At 37.7% G+C, this 25818-nt stretch overlaps 1 protein-coding gene across 3 annotated transcripts in view; it reads left to right on the plus strand.

The window, feature by feature from the left end:
- The window catches only part of Alk (Anaplastic lymphoma kinase), a 69261-nt gene that overhangs the window by 17110 nt on the left and 26333 nt on the right, over nucleotides 1-25818 (plus strand). The window contains exon 1 of one of the 3 annotated variants that reach the window (XM_067770432.1): nucleotides 856-977. The exons of 1 other annotated variant lie outside the window; for it this stretch is intronic. The gene's annotated coding sequence lies outside the window, so the exon portion shown is untranslated. Of the gene's footprint in view, nucleotides 1-855; nucleotides 1055-25818 lie in introns of those variants that run through there. One more of the 3 variants, XM_067770434.1, reaches the window with a different exon arrangement.

The raw sequence follows: 25818 nt of genomic DNA on the forward strand, positions 1-25818 counted from the left end.
TTTTGTTAAAATTTGACTTAAAAAAAATTTTTTTTTAAATGTGGGCGTCTTCGTCATCCGATTTTGCTAATTTTTGTTTAGCGAACATACAGTAAGAGGAGTAACGTGCCTACCAAATTTCATCATGATATCTTCAACGACTGCCAAATTACAGCTTGCAAAACTTTTAAATTACCATCTTTTAAAAGTGGGCGGTACCACGCCCATTGTCCAAAATTTTACTAGTTTTGTATTCTGCGTCATAAGTTGAACTCACCCACCAAGTTTCATCGCTCTATCCGTCTTTAGTAATAAATTATCTCACTTTTTCGGTTTTTCGAAATTTTCGATATCGAAATAGTGGGCGTGGTTGTAGTCCAATTTCGTTTATTTTAAACAGCGATCTGAGATGAGTCCCAGGAACCTACATACCAAATTTCATCAAGATACCTCAAAATTTACTCACGTTATCGTGTTAACGGACAGACGGACGGACGGACGGACGTACGGACATGGCTAAATGAATTTCTTTTTTCACCCAGATCATTTTGATATATAGAAGTCTATATCTATCTCGATTAGTTTATGCTGTTACGGATTACCGTTATGCGAACAAAGTTAATATACTCTGTGAGCTCTCCTCAGCTGAGTATAAAAATCGAAGGCGCAGTACATTCGCACACGAATTCATATTAGCCGAGGCCGGAAAGAAAGCAACAAAGCGGCCGCATGAAAGCTCACACACACACCAGCAGGCGCTTGGCGAATGAAAAGCATGTATGTGTGTGCGTATTCGTGTCGCGAATATCTAACCAACTAGATAAGCAGCACTGAGCACAGCTTCCTTGCTCGCTTTAAATCAGTCTCGCTGTGGAACGCGTCCAATACGCAGTTAATAAACGAAAACGTTCGCGAAAATTCAAAGTGTTTGCTAGAGAAAAAAAGTGTAGCTGAAAATAGAGAAAATTTGTGTTTCTTTTTTATAGATGAAGTGAAAAGTGTGCTTTGAATTACTAAAATAAGTGAAATAAATTTGCAAAACAAAAATGTGAATACGAAAAAAATTGCAAAAAAAGTAAGTTTAAAATAAAAAGGAAAAATATCAAAAAATGTATGAAGAATTCAGGCAGAAGAAAATATATTTAATGGAAAATTTCATTCGTCTAATACATACAAGCAAATGTGTGTATAAGTGAAAATCAATTTTTTTAGAAAAATCTCTCCAAAAATTTTATTTAAAGCGAAAACTATGAAATTTAATAATTTAAAAAAAAATCTACTTGTGTTTGTGTGTTGGTGTGCAACTAGCTAGAAATTGTAACAAACTTTTTCCAAATCTGCACTGTGAAAAATATTATGTCCTCTTCGTTATAAAAGTTGCTGCTTCTTCGGTTTCTCCGTCTTCATCTTCTTACGTATCGCATTTTGCATTTTTCAACGGATATTTAGCAGTTGCGAGAAAAGTATAACTGAATTGATTGCTTTGTGTGTATGCGTAACTAAATCTGTATATGATTATGCATAGAATAACGAGCACTGTTCTTATGTATGTGTATGTAAGTATCAATGTCCCTATGCCGCACGCAACACCGCACGAGGAGGTGCCGAGCGAAAAGATGCTACAACTTTTATGAAATTATTCGCAAGCACTACGGAAAAATTATATTTATTAACAAAAAGTTTGTGAAAAAAGCAAAGGCTGAAATTTTGCACATTTGCAAGCTTAGGTAATTTTAAATTTAAATTTTAATGAATTTTGTACTGGCATAGTTGGTGAAATTGGCTTTTATAATTTATTCCAGTTTCAAGCACAAAGGTAAAAGGCTCGTCAATACATTATTTTTTTATCTGTTCAAATATGCCAGCCTGAATTTTATGATCTTACCAAAATAAAGGCTTTCCTTCTTAAAGCTGCATCATTGGTGTTGGATTGTTGAAATAATTGCAAAAAAATCCACCAGAAATTACGGCAAATGATGAAAGGTTTTGAGACAGTCACAAGTTTCTGCAGCTTAAGTTATGGATGAATAACTTCTCCTCATTGCTCCGCAGAGAAAGAGATGACCAAGTTGAGTACGGAAGATTCGCTCCTCTACCCGATTTTGGCAAAGTTTCAACGATGGTGTCCCGGTTAAGGCGTAACAAAGCGCAAGGTAACAACGGACCCATCTCCAACCTGTTGAAACATGGCGCTCAATAGTTCGTAAGAGAACGCATGCACTCTTATTCAAAATACAATCAGACACATAATCTTAATTTAGAAATTTAATGTATTCTGTCTGATTTACAAGAAAACGACACTACGGATCAAGCCGAATGCGGCGGAATTACTTTGCCTAATATCACCTATTCTATCTATTCGCGATAAAAGAATTCACATGCACAACCTCGCTCTCAACTTAAGACCAGCTTTCGATAGCATAATGAGCTTTAAATACCTCTAGATAATAAAGTCCTATCTTAGCTGGAAAAAGAGGGGCAACAGAGAGTAAGATCAAGATCAGGAGCTTACCGTGCTCAATGCGGAGGCATCCCTTGGTATTGAATGTCATGCTGAACCTACATCCGGTGGCAGGGCGGTAAAGGTTCGATCCTGATCAGTCTTCGTGAAATGGAACAACTTTACAGGAGGCAGTCCGTTTCAAAATATTCGTCCCCTCGATAGAGGAGTGAGAAAATGAACTAATTTGTAGTAGTGCACTCGTTAACTGGTTCACGGATAAGTGGAACCTGAACAGGAAGGTTGGAGGAGGGGCTTTCTATCCAGGGTTCGATGTATGTTGCCGGATCACTGCAACAGCTTTAAGCGGAGTTTGCTTAACTAAGGTTGCAGAGGATGGGATGCTGTCCAGTATCCGGTGAGAATTCACATCTATTCATATAGCCAATAAATAATTGAAGCTTTAAGTTTGACTGCGGATCGATCGATTATGACCGTCGTATGGAACTTCCTGACCTCGCTTGCGGTTACGTGAACTATATTAATATTAATATCTTCTGGGCCCCGGGATATAGCAATATAATGGGCAACTGCTACGCGGAGCTCCTATCACACACGGATACAACTGAGCCGAAAATAGCTGTAGAGAATGCGAGGTACCCTTGTCCACCTGTGCTCTGCTTCTTTATTATGGACCCCGAGTCAGCGTTGCTGGGCGAGCATTTCTTCTTGCGGAGTACCGAAATCTTTTGCAAGAAATTTGACGAGGTGGTACCACCAAGGCACTTTATGCTTGATCGGCCCGCTCTGTCAGAACCAGGTGAACGTATTTCGGTCTCAGCTCACTAAGTTTGCTAAATAGCTATAGCTTACGTCACTGTTATCTTATGTGGTATCATGACGGACCTTTATGCTGTGTCAACTGAGCTTCCCCTGTCGGGTGGCTACCACTCAACCTAAACTTACCTAACATCATCTATCTGGGAATAGGTATCAATAGAGAATCACTCTTGCCAGCATGTGCAGCTCATCATTCCTGACCAGATGTATAACTACGAATCAAGGACGGTTACGAAAGATTATCCGTTGATCCTTGAAGTATTTGAGAGATTATTTCTCAGATTGTAGTACTGAGATTTTAGTTCAGCGATTATCAACAGAGGTCAATGAATAAAAATCCAAGGTGTGATGCCTAGGTTGTGTTGTTCAAAGTACTCCTATCAACTCCCGAGTAAGGCAGCAGACGAAAAATTTTGGGATGGAAACGTTGGTTCTCTCCCTTCGGTGCTCCCAAGGGTCGTCAAATATCCCACAGCAGGAAAATCGGGCGTAACTTACTACGCAATTTGCAAAATCCAGAGGTGATGACATGAATATTATTGATACAGCACGTTACGGTGAGAATACAGTTTGGCCAGTCCTTTCGTTTAGACTGATCTTAGTAGTTGTTGGCTCGCAAAGAACTTATGCAATTGAAAAATTATTCAAGGAGACTCTGTGTCCTTTATGTCCACGTTCTTCTGCTGAGGATGGCACTCTACATTTGACGTAGCAAATCCTATGTCCCCTTGAAGAGCTCGATTTTATCTTGAAGCTTGCGAAATTGTTTGAATTATAGTCGTAAGTTGCTCACTCCCCTGTCCTCCGTCTTATGGTAGAGTTTGCTTGGCCTGCTATCGCACGATACGCATTACTATGCCGACCGAGTAAGCTCCTGTTTATGCTCATTTTGGAATAAAGTGCTGATCCGGTTGCTTGCGAAATTATGATTGGTTTTTTTAATGCCAGTGCTTTGAGAAATGTGCTAAGTTTCCTAGTCTACATTTAACTGAAAGTTTTTATCTGAAAATCTATTATAATTTTTTATAAGATGGCAATATTAATTTTTTTCATCCGGAATAAAGAATTATGAAACAAAAGAAAAATTAAAATTGTTTACTGAAATTCCCGGACTAACTTTTTTACTGAAATTCCCGGACTATCTAGAACACTTTACGTGTAAATGCCCGGCTCTAGCTAGAGCTCGGCTAATATTCCTTGGAACCCCGTTTCTAGAAGTCCTCAGAGGGTTGTGATAGCAATCCTGAATATTCTTAATTTTATCAACAACTCTGGCTGGTTTTAAAACATTGACTGTAACATTCCGTAGGTTTTTAGACGAGTTACATGGCATCAAAACAGCATTAAATAGCTACATGGGCGACCAGGTTCGCAGCCATTTCACCTACCTACCTACCCGGACTATCAGGGACACCAAGTTTTGTATGACTTTCAACTTGTGCTTTGTTCGAAGATTGGTTTGAAATTTGATAAAATGCATTCAAATTAATTTCTCAAAGCAATTTTACTTTTCCTTCGTTAGTAAAACTTGAAAGGTTTCAACCTAACGTGCGCCATCGCAATATTTTCTCCCAATATTTTATTTTTTGTGGTTATAATGGAAAAATGACTTTGTATCCTTTTTTAAGTAGGCAACTCCTTATACATGAACCTCTAATATGGATGAAAACAAAGGCATTTCCTAGCAGCTTGGTCAGTTCACACTTTAACATCAACCATATGCAACAGCAACAACAACCCCAGTCGTTGCCTCCTTCGTACAAAAGCAGCCAACTTTGCGTTTAACGCAACTCCAATTGACGTGACTCAAATTGTATTTAATAACAGTAAAGCAGTAGCAGCAGCAGCAGCACTAGCGATAGAAATCGCAGCAGCAAACAAAATCCACAGCATTCGTAAACTCAGCTCAACAAAAACTCCGAACGCGCCTAAACAAACTTGGCACATAAACAACGCAACTCTCATATCTCTAATCGCTACTCCAGTATGCTCTCCATAACTCGTTAATTCAATTCAAAGTACTCGTTTCTTCTCGTAGCGCATTTGTGCAGCATCCACCGCTGACAGCTGGTTTAAACGTAGTAGATAGTAGCACACATACACATTTGCAATAATTATACTCCAAAGTATGCATGTGTGTGTTTATATTTATTACATTAATATATTTGTATATCCGCTCTTAGCCATATACATATGTATGTATATGTGAGAGTAAACATTTCTATTTCACTTCCAATATTGCTCCCGAATGCATGTGTGTGCGTATGTTTTGTACCTACGATGTGCTATTTTGATTGCGTATACGTAGCGTTGTCCCCGTCTAAGTGATGCTCGTGTAGAATTCGTAGGTCGCTGGCAATTGCATCAACTCTTGAGTTTAGGCACTTTTGCACTCATCCTTTTTGCTGCAATTTTTCATGTATTCAATTTATTCGTTTTTACGCGACGTTGGCCATTCAATTTGGCTACGAAGCCGCAGTCTGTTGTACATCCTGTTTTCTAAATTTTCATATACTATTTTTACTCGATGTTCTTTGTCCATTATTCGTTAGTTTGGTTGATTTTGGGCTCGCTAGAACCATTTTCGCGTTTGCTTTGTTTGTTCTAGTTTATTTGTTTTTTTTTTTTCGTTTTTTATATCTGATCCGTTTAGTTTATTTTGTCAATCTTTTCTGTGATTTCTTAGCGATAAGCAAGAATATAAATTCATAATACCAGAAAAAAGCCAGGACATAACAATGTAAGGGTATTTGGCTGACCTCAATACTGTGCTGCATTGATTTCATATACACGATTATTGACGCCCGGTAGAAATGTAAAGGAAGTGAAATATTATTCCATTTCATTTATTTCATAAGTGGACACTTCGCCCTTCCCTTTTATCTTTTGCCTAGGTTAGGTTAGGTTGAACTGGCCGGTCCATGAGGACCTCACATAGACTGATTGAGTCCGTAGTGTTATCAGAACGACCAAACTGAAAAACCCTATCAAAAACCAGGACCTATGTTATAAAATAACTCCGTCCTCTTGGCAAATACTAGAAGCTTCCTAGGACTTAAGCCACTTGCTGCTTCTAGATCTGGCAGGTGTATCACTCCTAATAGCTGGAGTCTTAGCCTGGCAAGTGCAGGGCACGAGCACAGAACGTGCTCCATCGTTTCCTCCTCCAACCCGCACTTTCTACATCTGCTATCACTGACCAAGCCTAATTTAAAGCCATGTGACGCCAGAAGGCAGTGTCCAATCAGAATACCCGTCATGAGTCTACAGTCCTCTCTTTTTAATGATAGATGCAACTTTGTTAGTCAAAGGTTGTAAGACCTACACATAATCTTCGACACTTTACAGCCCCGCGGTTGAACCCACGCCATTCCCGCTTGGTCGATCATGTGCAAATTTCGCCTTCGCTTAATCTCGCCCAGTCTAATTGGGACGTCTACGGAGTAAGCTATGACCTCGTGGTGTCAGTCTCCTTTACTAGAGACATAACCCACGGTCAACAATATAATTGCGGTCTAAAAAAATATTCCAATAAACTCTGCAATCACTTTTGTAACATATCACCACTGAGCAAGATAACTTGTATCTACCTAGCAACGATAGATTTCAGCAATTGGTGCTTGAGCCGGAATAAAATGTTGAAGAGTTGCTTCTAACATTGTAAGCTTGTGGAACTGTCGTTTACTATGTCGATCCTGAAATAAGTCTATCCTACCGGCTTCCAGATTGCTGCAGCGTTTTTCAGGCGGAAATTATTGCCGTGAAGAAAGTAGCAGAAATTCTGGACGAGTCGTGCTTAAGCTGCAGCCGCGTTAGTCTTATTGACAGTCAGGTGGCGATTAAGGTAATAATCTCACACAATACTACATAAAGAAGAATGTAAGGAATGTCAAGCAGCATCGAAAAAACTTCGCTCAGGACGGACCATACACCTGTACTGTGTTCCCGATCACAAAGGGATAGAAGGTAACGAAAAGGTCGATGAGTTGGCTAAGGCGGGCGCTGCAGTGACTAAATCGACGGTAAACGTTCCAATCCATTTGGGAGAAATCAAAAGGAGGCAGGAGTTGCCTCCGATCCATCTAATAGGAAAGGCATGGGCAGGAGCGCGCGGCTGCAAAATTTCTAAAATCGTGTACAAAACCTACGATATAAGACTCACAGGGTGGCTTATATCTCTGAAGAGAGAAGACTAAGACTGCGCACGTGTCCTGTGCTCGCCAGGTTAAGACTGCAGCTATTAGAGGGCAAAGTTGCCTCGTCTCGAGTCAGCAATTAAGGTGGGTCCTAGAAAACTTCCAATTTTGCAAAAAAGGACAGAGTTATTCTATAACATTGGGAGCTTTTACGCTTGGTCGTCAAACAAATTCTGGTCACACTCAGTCTATGTGAGGTCTTATTGACCGCCCAGTTCAACCTAACCTAACGTAGATCACAAGAGTTTTGAGCGGGGGGCTATAGATAATGTGTATTTATTTTTCCATTGACATCGTTCTATAGGACTATAACAACGCGCAGTGACCTTTGTTTGTAGAGGTACTGTTGGAAGGTAGAAAAAAGCACCCGCATAACAAATGAGGTGTTTATTTAAAGTGAACGTCAATGTTAAGCAGGAGATTTATCTATAAGTGATAATATCCCTTGTAAAGAATTAGTTAGGAGAAAAACTTTGCAAAATTATTTCAACAAGGGTTGACGAATAATCATTCCAATATTCATCAACAAGTTTAGGAACTATAACAGCACCGAAGAAGTGACACAATTTTCCATAGAGCGAAGCATAAGTGATTTAGATTTCTTGAAGCTAATACTCGGAATACACTTGAAAGCTTGAGCGTCTTCCTTTGCTGTTTCAAATTGGCGACAGTTAGCACAAAAAATTAATTATTGGCTCGATATTTTCGACTCTGCCCCATGAGATGCCAGGCTCACACAATGTGCTGCTGAATCGTTATTAACATACGGATAACAGAATCTCATTGAAGCACAATTTGTGCTCCGATATGACTAGTTCGACACTGACCAACGACCATCAAATCAGCAAATTAACTTTTTTGCATTAAAAAAAGACCTCAGGAGTGTGATTTTCCATCTAAATGAGTTTCTAATAAAAATACAAAACAGCAATTTTTCACGTGTTGTAATTTCCTCCAATTAGCGAAACCAAATTTCTGAAAGGAAATTTCCCTAAATAACAAAAATTGAAGCTGATTGTCGAATTAGGACAACAACTAATACACTTTCGCCGAAACTAGCGTTTCCCCGTTCTTACAGAACGATTAGTCATAATCAATTCTGCATGGGATATGACAATTTCCTTTAATGCTCACAAACTAATAATTTCGCTACAGGAATATATAAAACTCACACACAACGTCACCATTTCAATGAGCTGCAGTTTACTGTTGCATATTGTTAGGCGCACATCCATGTACGTATGCAGTCGTTGACCATTTGGTGTATGTCGTATTGCAGTTCAGCTTCATTTGATCTATCAAATATGTAGTAGGAAAGAAAAAAATGTTGCCCATGCTAGTGACGGCGAAAATTTAAAAATTTACTGTTTGCCATTTTATAATGCGAAATATTGTAGTTGAATTTTTTATGTAAAATTGGTAGACCATTGAGCATGAATGCTAATGGCATGCCTTAAGCCTTGATTCGTAGAAAATTACAGGGACAGCTGAGTTGTTTCACACGAATATGCATTGTGACTTTACAAAAGCCGTTTGTACCAAATAGTCGTGGCGCAAAGAACACCGTAACCGTAACTATAGCCCCAAGCCAAAGCCGTAACAACGGGTCTGTAACTGGAATGTGTCTTCAATGGATAATTGTCAGTTTTCACCTTCATCTTATTATTTTCTTCACCGTTGCCGTTTTGACATCATAACCTCTTTTTTTTTACGCTTCCTTACTCTAATAATTTTCCTACTTCTTCCGGTTTTATTTTTTATTTACTTTCTCATTTCCTTTATGCAATCCGTTTCCATTTCTCTTCCCTCTCCTTTCAATTTTCTTTTTTGATTTTCCTACTTCACTTCCTTAACTTTCCTTTTTCCTTTCCCTGTATCTTTGCTTTTCCTGCACTATATCCCTTTTATTTTCCTTTCCCCTGATCTCCATGGGCCTTTCCCTTCAGATTTAATTTCGCTTGTTAAACTTGGCCTTGCATTTTGATAATAAAGGTTACATTTTTATTCAGAAATTCCCAAAAAGGTGTTAAACTCACACTCGGCATATCATTTTTCACGGCTCCAAAATGGCCACCCACAGAGCGTGCGTACCTTTCCCATAAGCCGTAATATGAATACCTGACAGGACTTAATTATGCTTGATGGGGAGGGAAGGCGCCTTCGGTTTTTTTGTGGAAAAAATCAACCTTTTCCCAAACGAAAGCCAAGAACTCGTGAAGTTTTTAAATTAACTAGAGCTCGCACAGAGGTTGAATCCAAACGACAACAGTAAAACTTTACCTTATCTGTTTGTTATCCACGGGCTACAGATATGTCATCGATTTTACGCTGATACATGTTTATAGCGAACCGATGAGTCATCAATAACATATCGATAACCCACCGATTACAAATTGGTAACAAATCGATAACTTTTTGATAACAAATTTATAACTTTTCGATAGCAAATCGATAACGTTTCTATAACAAACACGCCGATTACAAACTGGTAACACTTCAATAATAAAACGAAAATTTTTTCTTAACACATCGATAACGTTTCGATAAATAATATATAAATTTTCGATAACAAATCGATAACTTTTTAAAGCTAATCGATAACACGCCGATATCAAATTTAAAACTCCGAAAATAAATCATTAGCTTTACTATAACAAATCGATGACTTTTTCATTAAAGTAATTTATTTCTGTAGAATTTTTATTTAATATTACTTTCGTTTACATACCTGTCCCCAAAAGCCAGCATACGTATATACCCAGGTCTACTGGCCTGGCGCTGACAATATTTGAGAGCCCTTAATCTTAATATGTTCGAAGACCCAAACTAAAGCGTTAATTCTAGAACCAAAAAAAAAACTGGTTGTGTACAATTCTGAATAATAGCCATCGATGAAGCCTATTAAGCACCAAGAGTTTTTTTCACCATCTCTACTTAAGTTAGAATTTAACTAGAGTTTAGAAGTATTTCAAATGGCTTCATTTAGTCGACAATTGTGTATATTTTGAGAACTTCAACAGTCGATATTTCAGTAAGTATGCTTAGAATGAAAATTTCAATAACTCAGAGATAAGTGACTAACTAAAGATGGTGGAAGCGGCCCCAAGTAATAGCCAATATCCATCGCATTCTTAATTACATTCATCCTCAATGCACAGAACTAAATTGAGTTTCTTGGGCATTCTGTAAACTTTACAATATTTTAACAACCTTACCCAGCTTTAATTTTATAATATTTAACCTGCCTCAATGATGTACAGAGTAATCTACATTCCGTGGTTTCTACTTCTCTCCTTCCGCTCATTAAAATGCATTGCAATGACTAAATGCCGCTAAGTTGTTTTACTTCCAAAATTCTCTTACCCATCACAAAAGCTTCATTTGCTTCCAATGTAAACTAAGTGGCATATGCAAGTCTTAGTATGAACATACCGACCGAATTATTGTTAATATACCTTTCTAGCATTCTACTGAACAAACAACAAATACTTACATACGTAGATATATGTAAATACCCCTGTAAGAAAATTGAAGCAGAAGCCTTGCCTACAAACCAAAATTTGTAAACTTCTTTATTAGAGTATACATATACAGCATTGTTGCAATATTAGAAGGGCTTATGTGAAAGGCTAGGCATGTTTTTTCGAAAATGATATCGAAACAGTAAAGGCTATAAAAAGAAGAAACGATAAAACATTTTTCCGGATGCGCAGTTAATGGTCCATTGTTTTAAAGGATTTTTGATGCATCGAGCCACTTACAATTTCTAATTTTCTGCCTAAACGATTTCCTCAACTTCATTAGGCTTCCTACTTGGTTCAGTAAGGTGAGACAAGCCCTTTCGTGGTACCACAATGATACCCTTTCGCTTGGCCTTAGTGTGCTGCTGATGAACATCTACTGGATCGCTCAATTCATGGATAATAAATGATGCTATCATTATTTTTATACCCAGCTATACTTGTACACAGGGTATTATAACTTTGATTGGATAACGGTTGGTTGTACAGGTATAAAGGAATCGAGATAGATATAGACTTCCATATATCAAAATCATCAGTATCGAAAAAAATTTGATTGAGCCATGTCCGTCCGTCCGTCCATCTGTCCGTTAACACGATCACTTAAGTAAATATTGAGATATCTTCACATGAGCTTATATGGACGAAGAATAGATCGGAATTGAAAATGAGCGAAATCGGATGATAACCATGCCACTTTTTATATATATAACATCTTGGAAAACACAAAAGACCTGATTATTTAGTAAATAACACACCTCGAATGTTGAAATTTGACGTGTGGGCTAATATTTAGACTCTTGATACAAATTTGAAAAAAAAAAAATTAAATGGGCGTGGCACCGCCCACTTGTGATAAAATCAATTTTACAAATATTATTAATCATAAAAAAAAATCGTTAAACCTATCGTAACGAAATTCGGCAGAGAGGTTGCCTTTACTATAAGGAATGCTTTGAAGAAACATGAACGAAATCGGTTAAGGACCACGCCCCTTTTATATAAAAGATTTTTAAAAGGGTCGTGGACGAATAAAATAAGATATATCTTTGCGAAAAAGAGCTTTATATCAATGGTTTTTCATTTTTCAAGTGGATTTATAACAATAAATAAGAAAGACTTCAAATTTTAAAAAATGGGCGTGGCACCAGCCCTTTAATGGCTAAGCAGTTTTCTATGTTTCGGCAGTCATAACTCGAAGAAAAATTAACGGATCGTAAAAAATTGAGTATTTTTAGTACAATGGTACTTGTGTGTTTATGTTTATTGTTCCGTTATATATTTATTTTAAAATAAACAGTAGGGAAATCCCCATATCTGAAGGAAAAGTGCATTATTACTAGAGTTGTCACGAATATTCGGCAACTATTCGATATTAGGCTTATTCGGCCACTTTTTTTGCTATTCGGTTTATGGTATTCGGTATTCGGCCGAATAGTAAGTACTATTCGGCCGAATACCGAATACCATATCATGTAAAAAAGACACGCTATATTACTCAAAATTATGTACTTATTTCCAAATTACAACACTTTAGTATTTAAAATTGATCAGTGGTAAGTTATGTTAGACAAAAATAAGCTTTTCATCATTTTTGGGTAGTAAACGATTATGCTTTTCATCGTAAATGTTACCAGCATCAGAAAATAAGGTCTCACTATACACGCTACTTCCAGGAGAAGAAAGATAAACTTTAGCAAACTTTTAAACTTTGCCAGAGCATTCTTCTCCACGTTCTCCTCATCATTAGCATTTCGCATATTATCTGTAGCGACTTCCTCAAAGCAGTTCCAGAAACTGTCGTGTATTTCAGTACTCCTATCATTTTCATTCAGGCTTCTTTTCTTACAAATTGGAGAAGAATCGTCATCGGTACTATTTTCAGGGCTTCTAGAAGAATTTTTTGTCTTGCTCTTTCTGCTTGAACCAATCTTAGGAAATACGTTTTGAAGCGAGGATCCAGAAAAGCAGCAACCAGATATTTGTTTTTTTCATCGAAGCTGAATCGCTTTTCAAACTCGCCTTGCAGTGAAGATCTCATTGTTACTAAATTTGGTACTTTCTCAGCTGTCTGCTTTTCCCAGATATTTTAATAAATTTATTGCATGTGGATACACTTCAGAGATGCAACAGATACCTGAGCTCGTAATTTTTGTAATCTCTTCGAATGGTTTGAGGAGTTTGATATATTGTTCCAATAGTTCCCATTGTCAGATTTATTAAAGTTTCATGATCTGTTATGTACAAGCAGGAAAACAGGTGTCCACTTGTCTTAATCCAGCTAACGCGCCCAGACAAGCAAGTATTTCGGCTTCGGACGACAGCGTTGCCGAATATTCGGTATTCGGTATTCGGCCAATTCACTATTCGTGGCATCTCTAATTATTACCCGCTCAAGGTCATTGGTGTTAGCCGCTGTATCCTTTTTGCTTCTTTTAAACGAAAATTAGTTCAGAATAGAACCATTACTATATGTATTATTGCGCAGCCTTGTAACACTATTAAGCACACAAAACAAACAACAACAGCATTTCAAGTGTACGGCTGGGTATGTAATGTACGGTTTCACCCGAACTTAGACTTCCTTACTTTTTTTTTTTTTTTTTTTTTGAGAAATAAGAAGAAAAGAAAATGCCAAAAGTTGGGATTTCTAATCGGCCGCGTTTCTTTATATTTTCCCGCCTGGCTCGCTTTTTTTGCGCATCATTTGTAGGCTTCTGTTGAGGACATCAGTTACGTTCGTTATTTGCCGCCGTGTATCTTACACACTTGTACGTCTTTTGAACCTTTGTTGAGTAAGAATGAGAACTTATCCAACTAAACTGTTGCCAGCAAGCTTTACACTAGAAAAATACATGAACACAGGCAAGTATATACATATGAATGTGTGCACACCCACACATTTACACCCAAAAAGCAGACCATAGGCGTTGTATCTCGCATACGCCCGTGGGAATAAGTAAAGCACGTTGCATTTGCTAGCTAAATATTTACTTTGGTTAAAAGTTACTTGCTAAGTAGATAACATTTTTTCGTCTGACTAAAAATCAATTTATGAAATTTGCAGGAAAAACAAGAGGTTGATTTAGGCCAAACTTCTTCTTAATTTTTCCTACACATGTGTGGGACAATGAATCTAGAGAGCATTATCACACCAAGTCTCGCCAGCTTTCCCTGGCTGCAATTGAATCACCTAGTACTGCCTCCATCTCTCCCTCCATCTTAGTGCAGATGTACTCTTTTCTGCACAATGGACAGGCAAAGGAAGAATGATCATTTGCAGCTGCGATCCGCGTCAATGCCATCGTACTATGGTGATACTGTGCTCCACCTACCATGCAAAATGTCCTGAATTCAAGTATCGTGCAAAGCAACATCGAAAATATTGAAACAAGGTTTTTAATTAGAAAGAGATTTTCTAAGCGCCATTCTGTGAAAAAAATGTAAGAGGATGACATTTCGAAGAGAAGCTCGGCCTAACTCTCATTGCAGTTTATCGTGCCAAATATTTATTGAATCTTCATTTTTTTATTTAGTCCTATGCGCCAATAAATGATATATGAGAAACCAGAAAAGACATATTGCATGACACAAGGTTTTAAGTCCAGGTAGATTCCTGAAGAAATAAAAATCGTGACCCGGTAACCAACGCTTAGAGTTTACTAAAAGTATGGACAGAACACTCCTTTTCAGTTCCATATGAAACTGCGATAACGAGTTTGATACCTTAAACTCTGATAACCGCCAACTGCCTATGAGGATGTGAGAATGCCAATATCCCGGCTAAAATATAGCAATGTAGCGGGTAAGAGTGTCTTATCCGCCTAGCTGTTCAAACAAAGGGGTGAAAAATTGTTAGATATTGTCGAATGAGAGCAAGCTTACAGATTGTAATTTAACTGGGCTTTGCGGAATCTATAAGAAATTCGATCCCGCTAAGCTTTGTTATTACGCCATATATTCTCGAATTTGAAGCTGCTTTCGAAAGCGGAAAAAGATTTGCTTATAAGCGATATATCTGGATTTGAAGTCCCTGCAAGGCTTATGAGGAATATCCTAACAACATAAGCTCCGTAAAACCAATGGATACACCTTGCGACTTCTTTAACCCAAATCAGGAAACCATGATTCTAGCAGCATATGTAGATCGTTAAAATTTATGATAAAAAAAGAGGGAACAATCGTTGACGAATGCTGAAGGTACTCATATAATAGAAATAATTTGCAGTCTAGGCTGCAGATGGGGATACTTGGAATAATCTACGAAAACCCAGAGAGACGTTGATAATATGTATATAGAGTTTTCGAAATAGCCAGAATGTGGAAAAATCGGGGGAAACTAGAGAATCCTTATACGAACTCATAATATAATTCTCTGTTCGGGCATCACATGGATTACCGACAGATTACTTGCTATGAGCCGGCAAGTTGCTCCACAGAAAATCTTATTTCATACAGCAGTCTCTATTTAAAAAATACACTTTATTTAATTAAAGCTAGAATACTGCCCTTTCTCGCATTCACTCTCCACTACTCTTTCTCTCCTGCTTTTCTTCCACTTCTACTTTTTCTTAATCCTTAATTTTCTACATCCCACACAATACTTCATCAAGAAATGCCCTGTAATACAAAGAGGCGCTGCAGAGTCTTCACTCAGGCCGGACCGTACATTTATTTTGGGTTCCCGGTAAAAAAGTGAAACAAGGTAACTAAAAGGCCGGTGAGTTGACACAGTGCAAACCCTATGACGATAGACTGACAAAGTTGCTCCTATCCCTAAAGAGAGAAGATTTAAGGCTCACGATACTGCCTTCTGGCGTCACACACTAATAGGTCAAGTCTCGTCAGTAAAAGCGGGTTTAGGAAGTACGAGCTGTAGAAATAAACGGTTGAGCACGTTCTGTGTTCGTGTCCTGCGCCCACCAAGTAAAGGCTTCAGCTACCAAGGCCGTCAGACTTTCCCGATCTTGAAGCAGCATTTAAGCTAGATCCTGGTATCTAATTGTGGAATTTTATGTTTGGTCGTCAAGCAAATTCTAGTAACGCTCAGCATATGTGAGGTCTTTATCAACCTAACCTTGCCGGAAAGAAAAGTTTCTCAAATAACAAGCTGGTCAAATGGATATATTTATAGTATAAAATGTCGATCGTTATATAAGGCTAATTTTATTTGGCGAAAAACGCGTATGGCATTAGGCCATAATTCTATAAGAAATATTGATTGTACGGCATACTCCTTGTAAACTCCTTATTTTTCTGTATCTATGTCATCAAGCATAAGGTTTATCTGAGAGGTAACGTTATGTAATGTATACGGCTTATAGCCTATATAGAATAAGGCTTATATAATGAGTTGTTATCAGGCGGTATGTAGAAAATAACAGCCTTATTATAAAGCTTATGGACCAACTAAAATAAGGCTCACATAAGTCCTTATTATAAGATATTTTATGTAAGGATTATAACCAACTCAAAATCAAGCTTGCATAGGCCTTATAATAAGACACCATCTGACTTGGAATTCCTTCAGTCACCTATTCAAAACATAGATTGGTAATCTGTCGTAGAAAATTCATTTTCAGTTCCTACACTCACGTTACGAGACATGTAAGTTCTTTTAAACGTATTCACTCCTCGGTAGTAGTACGACCAACCCTAAGTGTATAGGAAAGTAGAAAAGATGAAAAATCTGCTCACGCAGCAGGAAATATAGAACTTACGTCGTTTATGGATCCTTTTACAGGACAAAAGTGAAGTTAGGTTTCATTTACCCTGTATCCCAATTAACTTTGGGTAATGTCTATTTTTATTTACCTTAGGTCGGAGGCTTATATATAGCGTAAATAAGCATAAAATAAGGCGATATATGTATTTATCTTATTCTATGGTTAATCTGTCAGAAGTGAAACCAGTATGCCTTATTGCTTACAATGGCGGCCACCGTGGTGTGATGGTAGCGTGCTCCGCCTACCACACCGTATTCCCTGGGTTCACACCCCGGGCAAAGCAACATCAAAATTTTAGAAATAAGGTTTTTCTCAATTAGAAGAAAATTTTTCTAAGCGGGATCGCCCCTCGGCAGTGTTTGGCAAGCGCTCCGAGTGTATTTCTACCATGAAAAGCTCTCAGTGAAAACTCATCTGCCATGCAGATGCCGTTCCGAGTCGGCATAAAACATGTAGGTCTCGTCCGGCCAATTTGTAAGGAAAATCAAGAGGAGCACGACGCAAATTGGAAGAGCAGCTCGGCCTTAGATCTCTTCGGAGGTTATCGCGCCTTACATTATTTACAACCGCTTGTATATGTTTTTGCTGTTCCTCTATGTGTACTTACATATACATACATACATACTTAAACAAACATATGTATAAAACATAATTAGTTTTTGGCGTATTTCCGTTTCGTTTACTATCATTTATGGGTATAAATTCCATTTTCATTTAGCTGAACATCCCGCACTTTATTTATTTACTTAATTGGCGCTTAACCGTCTAAACGGTTATGGCCGTCCAACAAGGTGCGCCAGTCGCTCCTTCGCTCCGCTAACCGGCGCCAATTGGTCACACCAAGGGAATTTAAATCGTTTTCCACCTGGTCGTTCCAACGGAGTGGGGGCCGCCCTCTACCTCTGCTTCCATAGGCGGGTTCCGATAGAAATACTTTCTTGGCCGGAGCATCATCTTTCATTCGCATAACATCGCCTAACCAGCGCAGCCGTTGCGTTTTAATTCGCTGGACTATGTTGATGTCTGCATATAGCTCGTACAGCTCATCATTAAATCTTTTTCGGTACTCACCATCGCCAACGCGTAGAGGTCCATAAATCTTTCGAAGAACTTTTCTCTCAAACACTCCCAAAGACGCTTCATCTGCTGTTATCATGGTCCATGCTTCTGCCCCATATAGCAGGACGTGTACGATAAGTGACTTGTAGAGTATGATTTTCGTTCGCCGAGAGAGGACTTTACTTTTCAATTGCCTCCCTAGTCCAAAGTAGCATTTATTGGCAAGATGGATTCTTCGCTGGATTTCAGTGCTGATGTTGTTGCTAGTATTGATGCTGGTTCCCAAATAAACGAAGTCTTTTACTATTTCGAAATTATGGCTGCCAACAGTAGCGTGGTTGCCAAGGCGCGTATGCGCTGACTCTTTGTTCGATGACAGCAGGTAGTTCGTTTTGTCCTCATTCACCATCAAACCCATCTTTACCGCTTCTTTTTCCAGTTTGGAGTAAGCAGAACTAACAGCGCGGGTGTTAAGGCCGATGATATCAATGTCATCAGCATATGCCAGTAATTGCACGCACTTTACATTTAACTTGTAAATAAATATGTACATATGTGGATAGATATGTTTAATACTTTATACATGGCAGTGATGCAACCATTTTCTCATTTCGCCCTCTCTCTTTTATCGTACAAATATTACTGCATACATGCACACATTTTTATATTGCGCCATTGTTTGGCCCAAACCGCATGAAACTTTGTTCTATTTCGGCTCGCATGATATTGGTATACAACATGAGTTTTGTTGTAGTAGGCTCGCTTTTACTTGCTTATATGATTGTAGTTTTTCTTTTCCTCTTTCATAATTTGTATTTCTCTTATTCGTAGGACATTCGTTGTAGTTAGCCGTTCGTAATACATTGTTTTTATCACTGGTCCTATGGCGGACTGCTGGCTGGGCAATGCTCCTCGTTCGTTTACGCCATTTTGAGTGGAGCGCGAATAGAGTTTGGCTTGATTTTCGGCCTCACAACTTGGCGTAAACGTAAGTGAAAGCCAAACCAAGTGTACTACTAGAATATCACTAATACATAGACATCCGCAGTTAAATGAAATATATGCATACATTGGCATATCTACCGTTATTCGTGCATATGTACAATAGTTTAGTTAAAATCTTAAAGTATCATAGCGAGTATCATTCGCTAAGGCGTGTTTATATGTTGAAGTGAACAAAAAATTGAGAGAACCGGATCCGAGTTGAGTTATGTTGGGCAGCTGCTATATAAGTGAAAAGCAATGACATTTACGTTTAATCTAACAGCAATTATTGCAGCTCATCATGGCATAACTCACCTATAAGTATTTTACTTGAAGTCCGAATTCTATTAAGGGACTATAAAAAAATGTAACTCGTAAGTTTACTCTAATTATCTTTTGAGACAGCCAAGCGGCTATAAATTCCACTGGTTCGGACATCTAAGCACACCTGGCCAAGATGGAGTATTTACACCTTAAGAAGGGATACGATTTCCACACCTATAGGGGTACTAACTGGACACTTTTTTGGTTGTCATGCGGAAAGCCTAGATGTGCCCTATCGTCGAAGCTGTATGAGTTGTAAATATTACGAAGAAAACGAAACAGTGGATCTCTTCATATGCAACTTCCCGGTATTAAATAGTGCCAGACAGCGTGGCCTTGTAAGTTCGTTCTTGCATAGTTTACGCCAGGTTGTAGAGCACGACATTAAGGGCTCGGTAGGTATTATCTGGTCCTCGAAATGGCTCGAAGAGGAGAGGTAGTGCTGTCTCTTGGTGGTGACGCAGGCCTATACCTACCTACCTAGCCCATGTGAAGACATTTCACTAGCAGGATATATGCACACCAAGTTTATCGAGGTTGAGTCTGGATAAATAAGAGATTAACCTGTTTAATATTTATACTGAATTTAGGCTAGAGCGACACGCATCTGTTTGCGAAGAAGAAAGCTTGTCTTATCCACAACCATTTCCTCAGTTCCGAAGTACAATATCCTAAAATACATGATCAAGACCGAACCAAATCTTGAATAAAAAAATTTTTTTTAAATATAAAAAAAAATGTTAGGCGCGATAACCTCCGAAGAGATCTAAGGACGAGCTTTTCTTCCAATTTGCGTCGTGCTCCTCTTGATTTTCCCTACAAATTGGCCGTTTAGAAAAACTTTCTTCTAATTAAAAAACCTTATTTCTAAAATTTTGATGTTGCTTTGCCCGGGGTGTGAACCCAGGGCATACGGTGTGGTAGGTGGAGCACGCTACCATCACACCACGTTGGCCGCCGAACGTGGCCAAATCTTGAACGGGCATAAAATATGGACAAAAAGCCCTATCAGACATGAACAACCGCTTGAAAAATTACTAAAACATTCACCCTTTGTTTATGTTCTATAGTTACAGAGAATGTTTTTGCATTCAGCTTTGTCGGGATTTAGAGTTGTCTGTATTTTGATTTTTCGTGGTTTTTTAAGTAATGTTTATATTGTCTTGATTTTGTTGTCTATGTATTGGTCTGTTAGGATTGTGTCTTGTCGGAACCTAAGAACAGTTACGGACCTCAGATAATTTTATGATTTCCTAAGACTTTTGGGATGTGTTTTGTTAGGTTTTGACTCCGGTTTTGATTTCAGATTCGAAAACCGATTCAGTCTAGCTTTCAGATTCGGTATCTGTTTCGGTTGCACATTTTCTGAGAACCGAAATAAGCTCACTAGCGAATGTTGGTTTAATAGGATTTGATTTTCTAAAGCTTACAAATCAAATCAACCTAAAACAACAATATAATATATTATATAGACATACCTTCCGCTCCTAATTATATTCTTATCAATATTCCACCATTACTATAAAAATAATCGTATTTTCTTATTCTGTCGCGGTCAACGACACCAATCACTTGAGCGCCGACGTCAGTACCAGCGTCAACATGAAGCCATCAAATGTCAAAATAAAACGTAAAAAGTGAAATTTAGTAGTGACTCCGCGCAATAACTTACACACACACATAGATAGTATATGTACCTACATATATGCATGAGACTGCCCTAACTTCATTTGAAGTATATGTATTTCGTTTATAAATAACACGATGTATGACATACGAAGTTGTACCAGCCTCATCGTACACGCCTGACTATTTGTATGTGTGCGTGAAACGTTTATTCTTTTAACAAATTCCAAAAGCTAGATTGTGTTTCATAAATCTCTGCAAAAGGAATTTCCGCTCATTCAGCTTCTGCCGAAAGTCCTGCCGGCAGCAAATGTTCGTCCTTCGCACCCAATTGCAGTGCTACACATTTTACTCTCACGAACGCTCATTTAGAGAACAATGGCGAACATTGCACTGCGTTGTGCTGTAGTTGCTTCTTACCACTTCTGCTGCTGCTACTTTGGCTGCTGCGTCCAAAAACAGCTTCCAATTTTTCTGGCTGGTCTTCGTTGGTCGGCTATGGTGCGATGATGATAGCAAAAAAAATATTTGCAAATTATTTCTGCGCAGAAGAAGCAAGCATTTAAATTTTTCACTGCTTTCGTATAACTTTTTTCTAATTAAATATTTGCCTATATTTTTCAATGAATGTGATAATGGAGTTCTATGTAAGTTAGTATCTAATAAAAATATTAAAATTTTTAATTTACAATGAAAATGGTTTTGTGAAAAAATTGTGCAATATGGCTAAGCGAGTTTGCATGGTCGTGGAATGAAAATGAAAGATGAACCTTTTGCAAGAAAACGAGGCTCCTAAAAGCAATCTGCATATGTGTTTGTGTGAGTGTTTGTGTATCACAGCATGAAGGATACAAATGAGGAGCACAGAGTAGATAAAACAAATTGTGAAGTGAAAATTTTTGTTTGTGCTGAAGTGGAGTGGTAAAGAAAATTTGACAGAAATTTTTCTATGAAAATTGAAAGTGAAAATTTCGCATGGCGAAAAAGGTGAAATTTCTGTGAAAATCAATGAAGAATTAAAGTTGTGCTGTGAAAAAGGCAGAGCGCCTGAAAGAAGACTAATAAATTTTCTAATGAATTGAAGAATGGAATAAAAATTCAATTTGAAATGTGTTCGTCAGATTCTGGTTCACGTTCAAGACTTCGTTTGCAATTTTTTCTATGAAGGCAATTGTGCAGTAAAAAGGCTACGCCTTAAACAGCGTTTGCACATTTCTCGATTTTTTCTAAAACAAAAACATCAAAACTATCTTTAAGCAAGTTGTCTACCTTTTGTAAAACGTGGTTACACCAAAAAAAAAGGAAAAAACCTATTTAATAGATAAAAAATTTCTAGAAAATATTTGCGTCATAAAGAAAACATATAAGTTTTCTGAGTATATGTATGCATGTATGTATGTGTACGTGTGGTTGTCTGCTGGATTAAATAAAAACTTGATTTAAACTTGACGGCAGTTTTTTGTTAATTTTTTGAATCGGTGCAAAGTCGAAATTATTTTTTGTCACCACATAATGCCATATTCAGAGCCACTTTTTTATTGTTTTTTTTTTTGAATTGGTGGCAGCAATGCAAACAAGTTATCACATGCGGATGGTGTTATGAGTTTGGTTTAGGACCCATAATGTCAAAGCATTGTAATCGCAAATATCAGCGAAGCTTGGATTATGCCATTCCTGTATCGAAAACTGATGGTGCGACATCGCTATACGGGTTTTATTATAGCACCTTAAGATCTTAAATATAACTTTTATAAAAAGTTTTCATTACACAGCGAATGTCACTTTTGTCCATTCCAAAGAGGTTTCCTATATGCTGTATATGAATTCGGTTCCCCGGTCAAATTGAAAAGCTTATAAGACTAGATTAAAATGGCCCCTTCGTAGCTTATCCCTACCTAGAAAACTTTTTAGCGGATGTGACTGCAGACACAATACTCAATCGACATCATCATTACTGTCGGTCCTTCTTAGCGGAACTGACCCCAATTGAGAGCACATAGTGAAATCAAGTTTTCATATTAAACTTTCTGTGCCGTCACATTGAGGTGTCGAAAGCAATATACCATGCCGAAATATATTTAAAGGTAATAAGTCTTTTCAAAAAAGTTGTATTTTAATATTGTTCGTAATTCTTAAAGATTGATAAAAGATACATGCCACACCCGATCACATCATTGTTGAACTCAAACTAGACTGCATTATTGCATATTTTTATACTCAGCGTGCCTTGCACACAGATTATGTTAACTTTGCTTGGATAACGGTTGGTTGTACAGGTATAAAGGAATCGAGATTGATATAGACTTCCATATATCAAAATCATCAGTATCGAAATAAAATCTGATTGAGCCATGTCCGCCCGTTCGTCCGTCCGTCTGTCCGTTAACACGATAACTTGAGTAAATATTGAGATATCTTCACCAAATTTGGTACACGAGCTTACCTCGACCCAGAATAGATTGGTATTGAAAATGAGCGAAATCGGATGACAACCACGCCCAATTTTTATATATATAACATTTTGGGAAACACAAAAAACCTGATTATTTAGTAAATAATGCACCGAGAATGTTGAAATTTGACGTGTGGACTGATATTTAGACTCTTGATCAAAATTAAAAAAAAAATTTAAATGGGCGTGGCACTGCCCACTTGTGATAAAATCAATTTTACAAATATTATTAATCATAAATCAAAAATCTGTTAAGCTATCGTAACAAAGTTCGGCAGAGAGGTTGCCTTTACTATAAGAAATGCTTTGACGAAAAATTAACGAAATTGGTTTAGGACCATGACCACTTTTATATAAAAGATTTTTAAAAGGGTCGTAGACGAAAATAATAAGATATATCTTAGCTTTGTATCAATACAATTTTACTTTCTAAATAGAATTATAACATTAAGTTGGAAAACATTTAAATTTTAAAAAATGGGTGTGGCACCGCCCCTTTTTTGTCTAAGCAATTTTCAATGTTTCGGGAGCCATAACTCGAAGAAAAATTCACATATCGTAACAAAATTGAGTACACAAATTTTCCCTATAGCAAAAAATATTTCTAGTAAAAATGGACGGGATCGGTTAAAAACCACGGCAACTTAGATATAAAAAAAGTTTAAAAGGGTCGCAGACTAGAATAATAACCTCCAACTTAGCAAAAATAGTTTTGAATCAATGATATTTCACTTAGCAAGTTTTATTGTAAGAGGAAATGGGGAGACATTTTTTTTTAAACGGGCGGTGCCACGTTTTATGTAGAAAAGTAATTTATCTGAAATGAAATGTGCAATTGAAGCTCCCGCTGAATATATAATGTTCGGTTACACCCAAACTTAGACACCTTTACTTTTTCTTCCTCACTTTGATTTCTCTTGATAGCATAGGTCTACATACTTGACACTTTATGTCGGTAGCTGCCACTCTGGATATTAGACAGTGATCATGCAGCCCTTATTGCAGCTTACAGCTTCAAACGAGCTACTCGCATCACTGCTCTCTCGTGGGTAGCAAATCGGCCTCAGTATTCTTTTTTACGATACATTCAATGAGGAAATGCATGAACTATCAGCTAGCTTATTCCTCTGGCTTGGAGTTTCAACGTGTTATTGAGTGGTTTTTGTTAGATGGCACTGTTACGCAGCGCAGTTAAATACTTTTATGGTTTATATGTATATTATTCGATAGGATTTGGGCTCAGGAAAAGAAGTTCCACTACGCATACCCAAAAAAATAATTATCGCGCCTGCGAAAAAAAAATGGCGAAAGGGTTAATGTTTAGACCAAAACACTCCCCAAAACCCAAAAAACAATTTTTTTTTTTCAAAAAACTGTTGTAAAAACGTTGGCGATAACAGTGTTTTGAAAAGAAAAATATTTTTTTGGGTTTTGGGGAGTGGTTTGGTCGAAAAATTGAACTTTTCGCCGTTTTTTTTTTTATTTTTTTTGGGTATGCGTAGTGGAACTTTTTTTCCTGAGCCCAAATACTATCAAAAAACCGATGGATGCGATATTGGTTAATAAATTGACCCAGTCTATTGCATATACCCTCATCGAAGCTAGATGACATGCGTCTTTTCTAGGTCGCGATTTCCTTCCTGTAGGTGGTACCTTAGCTGCGCTCTTCTAGCGGCTGTTGACAAAAGAGCTTACCTCCTTCAAATGTGGTTGAGAGTCAGCTTGTGCTCATTTGGATCAGATGCTTAGGCAATTCAGCAGATACTACTTATACAGCATTTTGTGGATCTATTTAACATTGGGAATTTTTATGAATTGAGCATCAGGAGGGGCCATAGTAAAGCATCCCTTGGGAGTACGCAATGCGGAGTTCAGGCAGGCTTATGAGCAGCCATACAATGACAATTTCAACGACCTGAATGTCTAATTGTTGCCGCAGCTGCAGTTTATACGTCGTGATTAGGTTTGCGGTAGTTTCTGTATATAATGTTGCCAAATAACGCGATTTGAAAGAATTGGGGATGTCATAGAAATTGCTGTTTACTTTTACGGTGCAACAAGCAGAAAGAGTAGTTCCCTTACATCAAAGATGTTCCTGCAATGGCAGGCCAATGTCATCAATGCCCACGGATGAGACAGGTTTTCATTAAAATTGTTCAATGACATTGTTTAGCTTTTTCTGATTGAGTCATCCAAACTTCTAAACCTAAATATGTATATGAAGGTGCCAGGTCCATCGGTAATAGCTGCGAATCACCTGGGGCATGTTTGGGATATTTTTGTATCTCCGTTATATGCAGCAACATGTTCAAATATTGTAACGAATTTACTGCAAATACTCTTATTTGCAACCTTCTGCTAAGTTCGAATCACTAAACTGTTGAATAAATAACTCCAATATTTAATAATGCAAAATGGCCTTTTTTCAAAATAACACTTCTATTGCTCGACTGATAGCGTGCTTAATCGAAACTGATTGTAGCACCTCTACTGTTGCTGCCTTTTATACTCTTTGATTTCCTCTTTGCATCTTCTAGGCGCTTCTGTTCTAGAATCTACTAGTTGGTTATCTGTTATAATTATAACTACAGATGTACGTGTATAGCTCTCATATGCGCGTGTGTTTGTGAGCGAGACTTCCACAATTATAACTGCATATCTCAGATAAGAT

This window comes from Eurosta solidaginis, chromosome 3, assembly GCF_040869045.1.
Source record: "Eurosta solidaginis isolate ZX-2024a chromosome 3, ASM4086904v1, whole genome shotgun sequence".
In the NCBI taxonomy this organism is placed as follows: domain Eukaryota; kingdom Metazoa; phylum Arthropoda; class Insecta; order Diptera; family Tephritidae; genus Eurosta; species Eurosta solidaginis.